Here is a 17,092-nt window from a genome sequence, read left to right as displayed (position 1 = left end):
CACTTTTTTCCTATTATTTTTGTGGAGTTCTATGTTGCTTTTCTCCTATGAATGTGAATTCCTTTACTTCAACATGATTTCAGAAGGGTATCTTCCTGAACATCATCTTGCTGTACACTTAGAATCTAGTTTTAAAAGAAGCTTAGCTTTGCAGACATGCTGTTTTATTTCTTTTGGAACACTTTGGAAAGATGTTGTCAGCAGATTTGTAGGAAACAAAGCAGCATGAAAGTGTAAGGGGATAGTTTTAAGCATTGCCAAGAACTAGTACAGGTTTTGGAATCCTAGGAAAAATAATTCAGCAGATTTTGGAATACAACATTTAGAATTAACATTACAAATCCTTTTCCTATTATTAGTGTTATTATTTCTGTTACTCTTACTTTCTTGCCAAAATCATTCAACTTGCAAGAGAAATTTATCCCAGGAGTAACCAAAGGAGTTCTTAAAAATTCAACATTTGGCTTAAACAATGAGAAATTATGTATTTAGAAGAGAGGGCCAGGCAATCTTGTTGCAGAACAACTTGGTTATAAAATTCCTCTTTCTTCAAATTGTTAAACATAATAAGAGCCATACCAATAGAAAATAGAGAAAGCAGATAAATTTATTAATTAACTAAAAGGTAAATATTTGTCAAATTTCTTCTGCTTTGCAACACCGTCAAACTCTGTCCAGACCCAGTCAGTGTGCAGAGCTCATGCATTTGAATGATGGTGCTCTATAACGTGCTATGGGAGAGCAAAATGTACATACATAAATGTGGAAGGAAGAGTCTTCTGTGACTAAATACAGTCAGGGGAAAAAAACTGTATATTTTCTCAGGCTGAAAATGTAGCAAATAAGAAGAAGGCTGGGCAGGAGGGGGGAGCAGAACTTTTCCAGTCAGAGCTGGTGTATTTCAGAAATTTGTAGGGGACTGAGCTAGAACTGGCAATTTGAAGGAGTTAGATCTTTTGTGAAATGAGTTCGGTTTAATATTATTTACCAAGAATTAAAAAATAATTAATGAGGATCACATACACCCACATATGTATTCCAGCAACTGGCTGATCCTTGCTCTGCAGTGTTTGCTAGTTTGCAGTTATGCATTTTATTTTCCATGTGTTGATACAGATTTAGAGATGAGGAGTCAAGAAAAGTCTTTCCTCTGACCCTTTCACTAAAAGTTAATCTCAGCTGGAGATTTCCTGAGCCCCAGGCCCTAGGAAATGAACCTCCTCAGATTGGGCAGAAGGGGGAAGGGAGAGGTTCATCACTGTGAGGCTGCTATGTGTGGTGTCTGTGGGGATATAAGGGGAATGACAGAGAAATGTGTAGTGAGTCTGGAGAGGATGGGTCTTTGAGTGGTGTCTCTGGAAAGCTTGCCTTTTGTGTTAATTGACACCCACGGCCAAGCTATTCCTTTACAGGCATGGTCTAGCCCTTAATCACTGCACATTACAAGCCCAAACGGGATCATTTCCAGTGTTACACACTAATAATATTTATTAGAAGGACCAATAAGGCTTTCCTCTGTAGCCAGGCTCTTATTGTATGGTGTCATTACATAAACAAGCCTTGGAAGACTGTTTCCAGTTACAGATGTGTAGCAGAAGGCTTAATCTGAGAGGCCCAGTAGGGTGTGATTTTAGGCTTTCTTTTTTTTCTGTCTACATAATAGCAGACTAAATATTGAGGATGATTTGGGGACTACAGTGTTTCAACCAAAAACATTCTTTGCAATAAATTATTTCCCTTTTTTCCCTCCTTCACTTCAGAGACTTGGAGGGATTTGGATTTTTTTTCTTTTCTTTCTCATTCTTTTTTTTTTTTTTTTTTTTATTCTGGGCAGTCTGTACCAGCATCAGTTTCCCATATGTTAGAGGCATCTCAGGGTTTATTAGTCAGCCTAGGTCAATTGAGATTTGCTGTATTTGCTTTCATAAAAGCTATGTGTACTATATACTTCTTGAACTGGAAATCACACAATGATCCTTATTTGCCTTCAATCACTAGCAGATGCAGAATGGTCAGATCATTTCCCTTTAAATTGACCTAAGGGATTAAAGGAATTCAAAGGAATTTCCAACTAACTAGTGCCTCTGCTTTCCTTGACTTTACTTCTTGAGCCTTCAGGGTCAGCGTCTCTGGTAACTTAATCTGTCTCTCCCTCCCCCTGATTTGTTCACTTCCTTCCTTTTGTTTGCCTCTGGAGCAGTAACTGAGTAGCCAGGCTCAACTCCCATGTTTGATGGCTTCCAAATTTTTAAACCAAACATTTGTGTAAATCTGGTGGGAGGTGAGTGTTCTGTTGAGAGCACAGGAGTCTGAAATGAACCTTTGTAGCAGTTTTCAACCTTTAATACACAGGTATCTATAGACATAGAATTACATCAAAGGTACATGTGAAAAGCAAGCCTGTTGGCAGTAGTTTAAATTTGCCACACAAGGATCCCAGCCTCCCCTGAAAAAAACAAACAAACAAACAAACAAACAACAACAAAAAAAAAACCAAACCAAACCAAAAAACCCCCAACCAACTGTAGGGATTGCAGAAAGATTGAAAACTGCTCAGTGTAGCAGACAGAGTACTGGGAACAAGTGCAGGTCTCCAAGTGTTCATGAAAGCTGTCCTGAAGAGAAGGAGTCAAGAGGGGCTGACTCACAGCAGAAGATGCAAAATCCAACAGGGGGAAGAGGACTGCAGGGTCACAATCTGCTTCCAATCAAGGATGGCTAATAGCAGTCCTGCATCTTTTGTTAGTTTTTGTTTCAGAAACCGTCAGGAGTCTTTGTGTGGATTGTCTCAACTATCAGGGGACAGGAGCTTACTTAGCAGGTGGCCATCTGAAAAGTGGCTGATGCTTTTAAAAATACCTCTACGTCTTTTGTTCTCTGCCTGCTGCCATGACTTTGATGTTTCTAGTTTTGACATCTGCTCTTCATCCAATTACTCATTTTGACTATGTACTTGTAGAGCATGAAAGGGGCTTTCTTTCAAAGGCTCTATGTGTCATTACTCTCTTTGCTGACTGCCATCTTCTCTATAAATCAGTTTCCATTAAAAAAAAAAAATGTCAAACCCAGCAATCTTGTAACCAGATTGGTGATCAAAAAAATCAAAAAGAGCTTTCTCGGATTTTTTCCTTGAATTTCTTAACATAAAAAGTATTGATAAAGGGTATTGATTGTAAAAAGTAGGTATTTAAAACTCTTGCAATGCATCATTACTATTTGAAAGTTAGAAATTCTTAACTGACTGAATAAAAATCTTCAAAATATGAACAAGATCTTTCAAAGGAAGACAGTAATTTATGCCTTGTATTTGCCAAGAACATGAAAAAAGAATCTCTTTTCATTACTGGAACTGCCACCTTCCTGTTCAATGAATTATGGTCATACCAACAAAGGTAATTTGAATTCTTATTTTACCTACTAATTTCTCATTAAAAAGAGGAAAACATGTAATGTAGAAAGAGTATAAAGTATGATTTTTCTGGAATAATGTTGGATTTTTGGATAACAAGCTGTTGGCACATAGAATTATTGTTTATGTTGTTTCTTCATTGTAAACCAGACAAGCAAAATCTGTAAGGATGAACCAAAGCTTGAGGTACCTCTGAACACATCCAAAGTAGCCATAAATGTTTCCAGCAATTTTGTCATTATTTCTTTGGAACTGAATCCAAAGATCCCAAGGAAACACATAAAGATGTCTAATTTAAGAATTTAATGGGATCTGAAGGCAGATACAGAGAGAAAAACTAAACAATGAAATTTAGGAAAAAAAAAATTGTAATTCTTTTTTTGAAGTTCAATCCTGTCTTTGCTTGTTCAATCTTAAGAAAGGAGGGAGCAAACAGTAATGAAGCTGCTGTATCCACACAACAGACTTTTAATCCTGTGGCTCCTCCTTTTGTTCACTGCTCTAGTAAGTGGTATGTCCTGTCATTTGTTGCTTTCCAGTGACAAAGAAGAAAATGATTATATAAGGTAAATAAAACCTTCACTGTGGGAAAGACGGAAGGAAAGTAATTTTATTTCATTTTCATACAGCCATTTTACCATAGACCAAGCAGCAAGGTAAAGTGGTTTCAGAGGAAATGCAGATATCTAAATTAGCCTCAGAGTATGTGATTGTTTCTAGCAGTTTGTGGAAATCTAGACTATCCAAGATGTACATACTCTTGAATTCTGAGTCCAAAATATGGTCTGTTGTTCTTTTATATAAAATTTCTCCCATGTTATACTGGTGAATGAGGCACACCAATTAGTTGAATCAGGAGAGGGATTAGTTAATTTCTCCCATTCATGCTAGTTTGGGAAGGAAGTACTGTCAGTTTACTGGAAGTAACTTCTATGGATAAGCCCAGAGACAGCAGCAGTGTGAAGGGGCCTTTGGCCCAATGATTTTACTAAGGAAAAATGTGGGGGAATTCACTTGGTCCTTGGATATCCAAGGCAGGATGGTAGACAGTTACAGCCAAAGCAGGGAGCTGCACAGACACAGATCGTGCCATGCGAATGCATCAGGTTGCAATCTAAACAAGTATAGCATGAGACATGCAGAGAGAACCATCATCTAAGTTGCTAAAATATGTATTTTGTAGTGTGTTATACTCTTTTATTTTAAATGATACAACATATGGTGGTACTTTCTTCCAATTCTTTGGGGAAGCTACACTTAGGTTTCAGAGCAAGGATGTTTTTTCTGATATTCAATCTACATTTATTTTGGCTTTCTTCCATCTTCTGACTCACAGTTATACTTTCTTGTCCCAAGAACCATGTGTGGCTTACTACTGCAGACTATCATGTAGTGTTCTGTAGAGTTGAGCTTGTTTCTTTCTGTGAATGATGAAGAGGAAGAGGGGCTTGTAAGATCACTCATAGTCAGTCCTTGACCTGGGCAATTCTGATGTCTCCTTGTTGCCTGCATCATGCAGATAATTGTAGTAGTAAATTAACTGGTATTTATTTAGCTGATCTTGTTGCATATAAGTCTGTGGAAATACTGAAATTGATTTCAGAGAAGAAAGCTCAGGACCTGTGTTTTTGATCATGCTGCTCAGTCCTTTATTTATGGAAGTTCCCTGAACTTTCTCCCATGCGATAGCAACTTCCAGTTTTACCAGAGTTGCCAAGAAATGAAAATTGATGTGTGAGCTCAGTCACACCACTGCTATACAAAGGACTGTCACCTCTTGTGCATGAGAAATGATGGCTTTTTCATACAGTTTCATAAAGTGCATTGGTCTTTTTTTGCCACCACTTTTCTGTTACAAGTTCTTTGCTAATTTTGAGTTTTCTATTAGTCTTATTGAACTTTTTTAACTTCACTGTTTTGTAAGTGCTTCCCTCCAGCTGAATATCTGTTTCAATTTATTTTCCATCAACCATGTTAACTTGCCCTTTTCACATTGAATCTCATTTTGTTACTTCCTGCCTATATTTCTGACCCCTCTAGGACACTTTGTTTTATGATTAAGCAAACCTATTCATGAGCTCCATGAAAGAAGAGATCGTGCATTTGTAGGTTTATTTTTATTGAATCATAGTGAAAATTGCACCTTGAGGGAGGGCTTTATTACATTTAACTACTGAGTCAGGATTTATTAAAATAAACAGCATAGGAGTCAAGACCTTCCAGATGGGATCTCACTCTAAATTGAGCTTCAAAATATATATGGACTTGTGGGTTATCTACATATATTTCCTGTGATTAATGAGGCTTAGATCAGCCTAGATTAGTAACTCATTATTGCGGGTTCAGATACTCCAAAATGATTTATATATCATGGATTTGGACAGGTTGAGTGTGGCAACCGAGGAGGAGTTTCCCTTTCCAAGACAGCTTGTGGGTGGGACTAATAATTAAAAACATCATATAAGAAAGAATTGACCTGTACTCTGTGCTCTGCATGATTAAGGTGAATCCATCATTTTCTGGGACTCTACCTTTTTAAAGAAGGCTTAGTTTTAGTCCTACTCTACTGCATAGGGAAATTCTAGCTGAAGGCCAATTAGAGGTTATGCAGTATTGGTGGGAGTTGAGGGAGAACTGGATTTCTGCACTGAAAGTGTCTTTTATCAGATCATAACTCTCAGCTTATTTAAGAATGTAATAAGAATCAAAGCCATATTTTTCTGTGGGTGTGTTGAAGAGTCCAAAACCTCCAGTTAAAAATTGGATGGTTTGATTTTGTTAAAATGTTTATAGGAAAAGAAAGCGTTTTGCCATAAAAGTGGAAGGGTTGAACTGAGACAGGTTTTCATCTATTGCATCAGTGTAATGCTAAATGAATTCTACTGATCCTAGTGGGATGACGTGGGATTTTTTTCTGGATTCGGACTGGCCTCACTGAGATCAGAGTCTAACCTACTATTTTTTAATGGACTTTAGGGAAAGTATTGAGGCTATTTGAAGGATTTCTGCAACACATGGGACTGTGAACTTGTAGTTTTAACTTTACATACTCATATGACAATGTTTTAGAGACAACAGCAGGGAAAAAAGTCCTTGACAGAAGTGACTAACAGGCAAAATACCTTCATTTTAATTCCTTTTTTTTTTTTTTTTTTTTTTTTTTTTTAACACTATATCAATGGTAAAGTTTAAATAAGCATACTGCACAGCTATGGAAGAAATAAAACTCACAACTATATTATATCAAAAACTGAAGCTCAGGCAAGCTAAAATCAAAGCCTATGTCAAGTACATCAAGATCACCATCAGGCTTTGTCTGCCTGCTCAAAGAGCTTACTCTTGATAAAGGGGAAAAAGGCGGGAGGGAGCAAGATTTTACACTCATAACTCACGTTCCGTATCGCTTAACAGCTGCTCTGGGCTTTGTCTCATCCTTTAAATCTATTCTTTACTGAGGACTGAAAGAAAGGAATGAGAAATCCACGGGAGGAGTGTGCAGTGCCTGTGCAGAGAATCTCGCCATGCTGACAGCTTGCTGTAATGCCATTTAAACGTAACCACCACCAGCTAAGGAAACAGGAACATGGCTGTGTGCTGTGCGTGCCTTCCCCTTACCCCCTGCACACTTGTGCTTATTACAGCTCTTTCTTTAAACTGCTGGCTAGACAGCTGGCAGTGCCTCAGAGGACCGCCGAGTAAGGGAGCATATAAATTACTGTTGCGTTTTATGGCCAAGATAAACTCAAACTGCAGGCTTATAGCCTGAACTGACACACACAAAAAAAAGAGAACCTAGCAGGCCTCTGAAAAAGCAAAGGGAAAAAGTAGGAAACAAAGCATATTTTAGTGAACCTATCAATCATGTGGTGGGAGTGGGGGAAGCAAACACATAAAATGTAGATCTTTTCTAGGTCTAAAGAGAAGAGTAAAGTTAATATTTCTTTGCTTGCAACCATAGGGCTATAATTTTAAATTAGTATCTTTTTAAGTAGCTTTAGGCTTCCTTGTACTGTGTTATCACTGTGGATTTTCAAAGATGGCAAAGGATGTGTGGAGACAATTTCCCTAGTATGCATTTTATTAAGTGAGGCTTAATACACATGTAATTTCAGGTGGATCAGTGACTGGATAAAGTTCCCAGGTGACCACTGAGCAGGTTGGTCTGCATGGAGTTGTCTGTGCTGGCTCCGTGCCTCCCACGTGGGATAGGCTACAGCCTGTTATTTGAAATGAGTTCAAGATGATACAACAAAGTGTGAAAGAGCTATTAAGGTTAAAATATTATTTCAGATCCATGTTCATTTGTGATTGACTTTACACAGGAAAGAACAGCGGCTCCTGATTTTAGGGTCTTTGTTAATCCTACATGCAGAGTTAAGTATGTTATGCTGGAGAACAGAGGGTTAGTTTGAATGCTGCAGCCTGCAATACCAGGTGCCAAATATTCAGATATTTCTATATAGACACTCCAACCCATTACCTCACCCTACTGCAAGTATTCCCTGAGAGTGCCACATAGTTTGTGCAACAAAGAGAAGCTGAAAATGTGTACAACTTGACTTGTTCCCTTAGAAAGCAGTAATCAAGTGTCAGAAGGCCCACAAAATAAGTACTGAACTGATTTTCAAAAACGTATAGACTGGAGCACAGTGTGTGGTGTGTATTACTGCTCTGCTGCAAGGAAATATAAAGCATGAATCTTTATCTTTCAGCCAGAAACCCTGAAACCTCTGGGAGACCACGGTCTAAATCAAGAATCAAAACACTTCCCCAGTGCAACTGCAAATTGAAAAGAAGCCCTTGTACTGTGCTGGCAAAGATATAGATGGAGGATGACTTTGAAATGCTTAAAATGTTCTCAGATCAACTTGGTGACTTTTCTAGGTGAGCAAAATATTAATGTCAGATGTGTATTTGTTGTGATTTGTGGAGTCCTGAGAGGTGAGAAAGGGAACTCTTAAGAAAAGCAGTTATTTTTTCACTGTATATTAACAGTATGATGGTAGTTTTTTAAAATTTATTACAGTGCGTGAATAAAATGTCATGACTAAGGAAAGTGAGGCAAAGTATTCTACACAATTTATTATAATAAAAATCCTACAAAGGCAAGCCATAACATGGTTTTGTTCTTTCAAAATCAAAAGCATGCTGCCTTCAATCAACACTGTACTGTCTATAGCAAGCAGAGAGATTGAGTTTAACAAAACTCTTCTGATTTCGGTTCAAATTAAAAATGTTACAGCATTAGGACATGGTACCAGGAGAAAAGGCTGAATAAAGGGTCTGACAGGAACCTCATGCAGTTCAGCAATAAGAAGTGTAAAGTCGTGCACCTGGGGAGGAACAATCCCAGGCACCAGTACATGCTGGGGTCTGCCCAGCTGGAAAGTGGCTTTGCAGAAAAGGACCTGGGGGTCCTGCTGGGCACCAAGTTGCACATGGGCCAGCAGCATGCCCTTGCTGCAAAGAAGGTGAATGGTTTCCTTGGCAGCATTAAACAATGTATTGCCAGCAGGGAGAGAGGGGTGATCCTTCCCCTGTACTCATCACTGGTGAGGTCACACCAGGAGTGCTGTGTCCAGTGCTGGGCTCCCCTGTTCAGGAGAGCTATGGACATACTGGAGAGAGTCCAGCGAAGGGACACAAAGATGATGAAGGGACAGGAGCATCTCTTCTATGAAGAAAGGCTGAGAGAGCTGGGTCAGTTCATCTCAGGGGATCTCATCAATGTATGTACATAGCTGCAGGGAGGGTGCAAAGAGGATGGAGCCAGGCTCTTCCCAGTAGTGCTCAGTGGCAGGACCAGAGGAGATGGACACACACTGAACACAGGAGGTTCCCTTTGAACATCAGGAAACACTTCTTTACTGTGAGGGTGACATTTACAACATTTCAGCAACCTTAACTATAAATCTTTAGCAGCTTCTTTTCAGGTTTCATATTTAATAGTGAAAGAAGTCATGAAAGATGCCTAGAAAATGTTGCTGAAAATTGGAAGGAACAAATAGTAGAACAAACCATGCAGTCTTGGGGGTCAGCAACACAGCTTGTTGAAAGTACAGATGTTTCAAACATGCTTATACTCTTTGCCAGATTCTGCTTTGATAAGTAAATATACAAAGAATGACTTTCTTGTGAGGTGAGACACCACAGAAAAGATGTAGCACAGAAGACATGTTCTTACAGACATGGAGAGAAGGTCAGACCAAAGTCTTGTGTCTCAGCATTTTTTGTACATGTCTTATCATGGTCACATTTGCACAATGAACTTTAGTAAAGCAAATACACCAGGCAAGTTGCTTGTACTAGTTTTTGGTAGTAGTTATTATTTTTATGCAGTTCTTATACTAGTTACTCTTTCAGTAACTGCTACAAACCTGTCCCTAGCTGTCTTGGCTTGGCTTGGCTGACCACGCTTTCTCAGCCCTTCTTTCCCAGGCTATCTAGTTAAACAGCACTACAGGGTAACAGCAAAGACCAGCTGATTTGCAACTTGCACCTGCCTGGGCCAGGCCTTCAGGGATACTCCAGCACTTGGAAAAGAACCTCCTTGCTCTGCCCAAACTCACATCATTTAGCTCTGCCCCCAGGGTCCCAAGGTTTACTGTCCTCTGTATTGTCCACAGATTTAGGCCAGGCTTTCATAGACCTCCCTGGGCCTGATACAAATGCTGAAGGGAATAGAAGTGCTGATTCCTACTGGTGAAAGAAGATGAGTTAGTTGCCCACCTTTGGAGATGGGAAAACACCAAGATAGGAGAACTGAGACTTGTAATGGCAAAAAAACCCAATGTGAGTCTTGAAGAGGTCTACTGGGCATTTGAAATGTAAAGTTTAGGCTGATCAAAAGGTTATGCTACCATTCTGTCAGGTAATGACCACCCTTGTGTTTTCACCTGAGAAATGACCCAAGAAATAAATGAATCTATGAGCATTTCCTGCCCTTTGCCTCCCCTTCTCCATTGCCAAGGCTTATGTTACTGGAAGGTGAAGCTGTCATGCCAGAATCATTCTGAGAGCTGGTTCATGTGCAGGGGAAGTGACGTACATAGCTGTGAACAGAAGGCGCTGCTGCTTCTTCTGCCAAAAATTCATCAAGACAGTCAGATGTTTCAGGGTCACATTGCTCCAAAGACACTAGTTTCAGTTCATTCAGTGGGTTGATTATGGCATCTGTGTTGCCATTGATGAAGAATCCTTCCAGAATGAAGTGCTGGCACAGAGAGGACCTTGTAGAGTTTTTGAAACTGACAACATTCAAAGCTTCTCTCAACAGCTCCACCTCTATGGATTCACCAAAATGCAATGTGACTTACCTTCGTACTGTGCTGTGTAACATATTTTATATCAGTCTGCTAAATCAGAATTTCCATGTAACATCAAGTATCTTCAAATAAGTAAATTTGATATTAAACATTACATGTTTCATGTATGAAATATCTAAAAGAACCTGGGTAAGCAGTAGTGGAATCTGACAAGGAGGTTTCTCCTGAACATCAGGAAACAATTTTACACTGTGAAGGTGACTGAGCACTGGTACAGGTCCAGAGAAGTCTCACACTTTGGTCGTATGCAAAAGCTGTCTGGACACAGTCCTGGGTAACTGGATTTAGGTGGCTCAGCTTGAGCATGGAGATTGGACCAGATGAAATCCAGAAGTCCCTGCTAGACTCAACCATTCTGTGATTCTGTGATTCTCAGAGATCACATTTTGCCTTACAGACAGGCATATTGCCTCTCTCCACTTCAGGTATTTCTAGCAATTCCTTCTTAAGACAGGAATTCATACACATTGGTTTGGGTTTTGCTGGCTACATTCAGATCCTTGATCTGTTTTGTGATGCTGAAAAATGCCGAAACTTAGTAATATGCAATGAAAATGTGAAAAAGATTGTGTTCAAAGGATGCTCAAAACAGATGTGACTTGGAGTTCATTGGAGCCTTCCTGAAAGGCTCTGGGTCATCGCTGTTTCGTGTGCTCCTGCCACCAGCTTCAGCAGCACAGGGCCGGCTGGTGTGTGCTGCCCTGTGACCTTGCAGACGGGAGGTTGTGTCCCTGCTCTGGTGTGTCCAGCCTTACACATGCTCAACGTGCTGAACCTCAGTGAACACAGTGGGGGAAAAAATTCAGAGCTCCCAGTCAGGGACCTTTTGTGTCATACTGCTAAGGAGAATAAATATGTATTTTACAGAGAACCTGTCCATTTCCTTCTGAATCAAAAGGTAAAACTTCTGGGACTAACCCTGTATTTTCTGTAAAGGGTGGTTGGAGCCCAAGTGCAGATTACCTGTCAGTTTCATAATTATCATACTTATAGGAACAACTTTTCATCTCTAGGGATTTCTCCCTGAGTTCAGCAGAGAACCTCTACAATGTCTTAAATCTGGCATTGATATACAGTGTTACCAGTATATGTCTGGACATAAAACCTATCTAAATACTGTAATCTGTTCTCAGCCCAGAATAACACAGCACACACACATCCTTTCTGCTGTCTGTCATGAATCATGATGCCTGACAAGTACAGGTAAAAGGCTTCATAACACTGCATGCCAAACAGATAGGGGTTTAGGGTTTTTTATCCATGAGGGAACTATCTAGTTATGCTTCTGTGGCTGTGAGCTCTTCCAGTCATATAGAGGTAACTATGGAAAATGTTTTCCATTTTTAAAAAACACATGGTGTCCATAATCCCCAGGTTATCCTATTAGACTTCATTCATTATGAGTAGTAATTCTTACCTGTAATTCAGTTTAAGTTCTATATGTGAAGAAATGATTAAATAGACTAACATTTAGTGGTTTGGTAGTTCAGAAGTGTTTCGAAACTCGCTCTGCTGAGTTTCTAATACTAGATTTGCTTTGGAGATAGGCTTCGAATGACTAAATTAAGCTTGTGGTCAATAAAAGAAAAAAAAAATACACATTTCTGTTAAATTATTCACTTTTAACAGCAGGAAGTCATATATCCTAATACTGTGCACCACTTCCGCAGCAAGAAAAAAATAGAAAAAATTTCTTCAAAGGAATTTTGAATTTATGTTATGATTTGTTCCTCTAAACACTACACACACTCAATGCAGCTTTTAACATTTACATTATCTCAAATTTTAAACCAGTGCTGTAACTTTTTGAAGACAACAGTGCAGTTTAAACCAGGTGTAGTAACAAGTTGCCTTGTGAGTGAAAGAACCAGATTCTTGCCTTTAAAAAATATGCCCTCCAAACTTCTATTTTATTTCTTTTGAAGACAGACATTTTCTGGAGTGTCTGTCACATGATCAGCTGTTTTCATGGGAGGTTGCCTTTATAAAGATCTGGAGAGTCACTGGGCTATTCTCTTTAGAATACTCATACTTCCTGTGATACTAAGTAAGACATCAAGTGATATCAGAGGTGAGATATGTTTCATCTTTTACCATAAATTTTAATCAGGGCTCCATATGTTATTCCTAGATTTGTTCTGTTTCTCTTCCACAAATCACCTCCATTCCTCAATAACCACATCAGAGTTCTCTGATTTGTTGTTTCCCACTTACACTTTTTAGGTTGGGTCATGACATATGTTACCATGTTTTCCACTTGAATGGCATTCTGCTCATTCACTTGACTTTCTTAATCACATAAGAAAGGCTACACGTAAGGCCTTTTTATTTTATTTATTTATTTATGTATTTATTTTCATGGTGTTTAATTTACTGAGATGAAATCAAGAGTATGACCAAAGAGGTCTTGTTATTGTGAAGCACAGACTAGCTAAAAATCAAAGCATTGCTCTTAGTTTTGAATTCCATTTTTCCTGGATATCTAAACTTCTTTTGCAATTATTTCTAATGAGTTACATATTTCATTTACTGGGTATGTATATGGAACTTGCAACTCATTTTTATTTTATGTACATGGAAATTATTTAGGTCTTTTTGATACTGATACAGTTTCCATAACAACTTTCAATAACATTTGCGTTTATCCTTGATATGAAGGAGAATAAGAGGATATTAATAAGCAGTAAGGCCGTCCTAAACCCAACATCATTAAAATAAATAGCCATTGCTTTCCATTTTCAGATGTATTTCATACAATGGTTATGGATATGTAACTCTGCTGGGCTCACCATGCTAACCTCCAATTTTCCTGGCTGTCAAACCATGTGAGATAGCATAAGCAGTTCTTGTTATATGTGTGAAGGTAAGCAAATTTTGCAGGTGCTGTAGAGTGCTTTTTACCAATAAATGGTAATGATACAGGAAAGAGTTGTCTTAATGAAAAAATGTACATGTACAGTAATGTATGTTATTTTTCAAATAGAAACACAGACGTTCAAAACAAAAAAAGTGTGTGGTCTCTGAAATCCATCCTAGATAAAACTGTGTAAAGCCATAGCCAAAGTATGTCAATCAATTCCTTGCTGGCTTTTCTTTGAAAAGGAAATAAAAAAGTAAGTACACAGAGTGTGGAACAACTTACTGGAAGCATGAAGATAAATCAATTATCCACCATTTATTACAAAATAAAATAGCTCAACAATTCATAGTGCTAAATGCCTAAAGTATGTCTATTACGCATGGATTTCTTCCTGTCTGTATTACATTTTGCTTTTAATAGAGACCTTTAAAAGAGTGGGAATATTTTTACATGGAAAATTTACTGGGGGAAAAATTTCCATTCCATTTTTGGTGATTTCATGCGCCTGAGATTTCACTCTTCCATAAAATTCCTCTGGGATAATGGAAAATTTTCACACTGAATCATACGAATGTTTGAAAAAACACTTCTGTGTGAAATGTCATGCTCTGCAGTTCTGATCAGACACTTAAGAAGAATTGTATCCACATTTTAAATTTGTCTTTTGGAGGAAGATAACAGTGAAAGTTCAAAAAAATATCATTATCTAGACCAGCTAGCTGTTGAAACACTCCTATGTATTTCTAATTTGTTATAGGACAGAAAAAATAAAAATCATTCTTTTTTAAAGAAAGGAAACAGCGTTTTTGATACTCCAAGGAAACCTTAATGTATGACATATTTGTGAAGGGAGTGAGATGATTTCACAGAGCCCTGTCTGCTGATAGATCATCTGCCACAGTGTGAGCTGCTGATAAATTCCTTGGGTTGGAGAAATATGGGGATGTACTGTGATTTCAGCTGAGAAAGAGGAAATGGAGACTAGCTTTCATTTCTAAGGGTTTTACTTTCCGGATATAAGTCTTGAAAGAGCTGATTCCTTACCCCTGTTTCTGAAATGAGAATTTTTGCTTTGGATTATGTGGGGGTAGGGATGCTGCAACTCCCAAGGCAAAATCCTCATTCCACATTGGTCCCTTTTCTTAAGGATGAAAGGGGGCCAGAATACCATGAAAGGATCCTAAACCCCTTCTTTCTGGATTGCAAAGGAGCTCCTTGTGGAGGGCAAGATGTAGTGAAAAGGGCTTGCTCAGAGTCAGGCAGAAAGCAGACAGGGCCATGTTGCCTCTGCTTGTCAGCATAACAGATCATGGTATGTATAGCCCGCTGGAAGACAGACATGCTTCTGGGGCTATTGTAGAGATGCTGAGGATCTCTCTGGTCCCTGTATCAGCAAAAACGTGGATGGAAGTTGTCCTGGCTGCTTCGTCCCTTGCCTGCAAGCTCTGTGCTGCATCTCTACAGGACATGGTCACAGAGCTCAGTTCTGCAATGTGAGGCAACAGCCAGCTTTAAGTGACTACAGGGATTCAACAATTTTGCATGTACATACCTTCCTCTCTGGTTGAAGAGCAGGAGGTGGGATCCAGTCCATGATGAGGTATCAGAGCAAACAACATGCACAAATTGCTAACATGGAAGACTCCAAATGCTGTATGAATCAGTCCTTTAGAGCAAATAGCTTCTCCTGCAATCTCAGTTCCTTATATTGTAGTTCATCCTCTAAATAACTTTTTATCAGTCTGATGAGGGGACACCAAATGTGCATGGAATGAAGTTTCTCTGGCTTTGCTGATTCACACTAATCCCTTTAGTTCCTCAATTTAGCCACTTAATCTGGGATTTAACCAATATATATAAAGTGTCATGGCTCAAAGGTAAAGCAGCATTTTGAAGCAATCACTCTGGATATTAAGGACTCCAATTGATGAAAGAATAAAAAAAGTCTAAGCAATACAGATCAGAGATTTTTCTGAAGATTTTTTCAATAGGTTGGACTATATATGAAAAAGATAGATAGCTTGAACAGAATTTCAGACATATTTTCTTCATAGATTTTAAGGCTTCCCTGAAATTGTAGCCTCAGTTTACCAGAACATCAAGAAATACTAGGTTGGCTGGTGTCAGAATTGATTTTTCGGTGCAGTTCTGAAATCTGTGATAGAACAGAAATGAACAATAGACAATAGCCAACGACATGCAAGGGGACAGTTTTTCAGCTCTTATGCTACACATTTTGCTGCTCCTGGGGGTGAAGAAAGGACAGCAAAACCAGTCAGATAAGTGTAGGGATGTTGTTGCACATGTGAAAAGAAAACGATAGTTGAGCACAAAAGCAAGAAATAGGTTTTGAAGAGAAGGAATTAACTTATTTCTCAAAGAACCCCCACAATTTACGATCAAGATAACAAATGGCAAATAATGGAGCTGTAAAAGGGGCAGGTGGTTGTCAAATCCAGGAAACATATTTGCATTTGCACTGAGATTTCCAGTGAGTGAGTCATTACAGTTTTTCAGAAGCTGCAATGTCAGGCAGAGCTTCATGTGGAAATAAGACTTTGTTAAAAATATACTCGTTAAGCATTTCCTCTTTACATCTGATGCATGCTTCAGTGGATGTCATAATATTTAAATGGTTACTTACTGTTCAGAGTGTGTAAAATGCACAGCTTGGGAATGTACTTAGTCACTTGAGCAGAACTGTGAAGTCAAGGGCGAAAGGCAAGAGTGAGTTTCCAGGCTAAAGACTAAACTGCTGGATGAGAAACAATAAGGATGGTGTTGGATACAGACTCACAGCACCACTCATACATCTTAAGCAGATCTTTGTCAGGCACAAGATCACACGGTCCCCACAGTAATAATAAAGCAGCATGCCTTCTGTTTTTTACACACTTCTCTCTTTGAAGAATTGTATTTAGGAGCCAAGTCTTCTGACAGATTTGACAAATTTTTATTACTGTGTGTCCAGCACAAACAGTTCTTCTCAATATACTTAGAGAGGAGCAAAAAATCTTTTAAAAAACACAGAGGTGCTTTCAGCTCCAGTCAAGTGAGATTAGTTGGTTTAGTGTGGCTGCATGACTGCAGTCATTAATTGAGAGCCAAGGGAGATCTATTCTACAGAGAGCAGAGTATTTTACAGCATATCTCGGATAAAACATCTTCTGGTCAGTATTAACTCCCAAGCCTTGTTAAACAGCATAATTGAAAGAAAAATGTCACATAATTTTACTCCTAAATAATTGATGGCATGTGAGTGCTAGACAAAAGGCCTGATTCTACCTCACCCTCTCTAAGGCTCTTCAGGCTGTGTCTGCAGAAACCTGCCTGCAGTCAGTGGAATTTATGGGGGTGTAAAAATATTGTAGCTGATAAGAGAAACAGGCTGAGCACATGCCTGCACAGGTTTTGTTTACTACAGTATTTCTATTCTTTTGAGTTCCTATAGCCCTGTTTTCTTTTGCTGAATACACAGATGTGTTCAAGAGAGTAGGG

This window comes from Tyto alba, unplaced genomic scaffold (genome assembly GCF_018691265.1).
Source record: "Tyto alba isolate M040663 unplaced genomic scaffold, T.alba_DEE_v4.0 Super-Scaffold_13, whole genome shotgun sequence".
Classification (NCBI taxonomy): domain Eukaryota; kingdom Metazoa; phylum Chordata; class Aves; order Strigiformes; family Tytonidae; genus Tyto; species Tyto alba.
Note: the sequence above shows the minus strand (reverse complement) of the source record.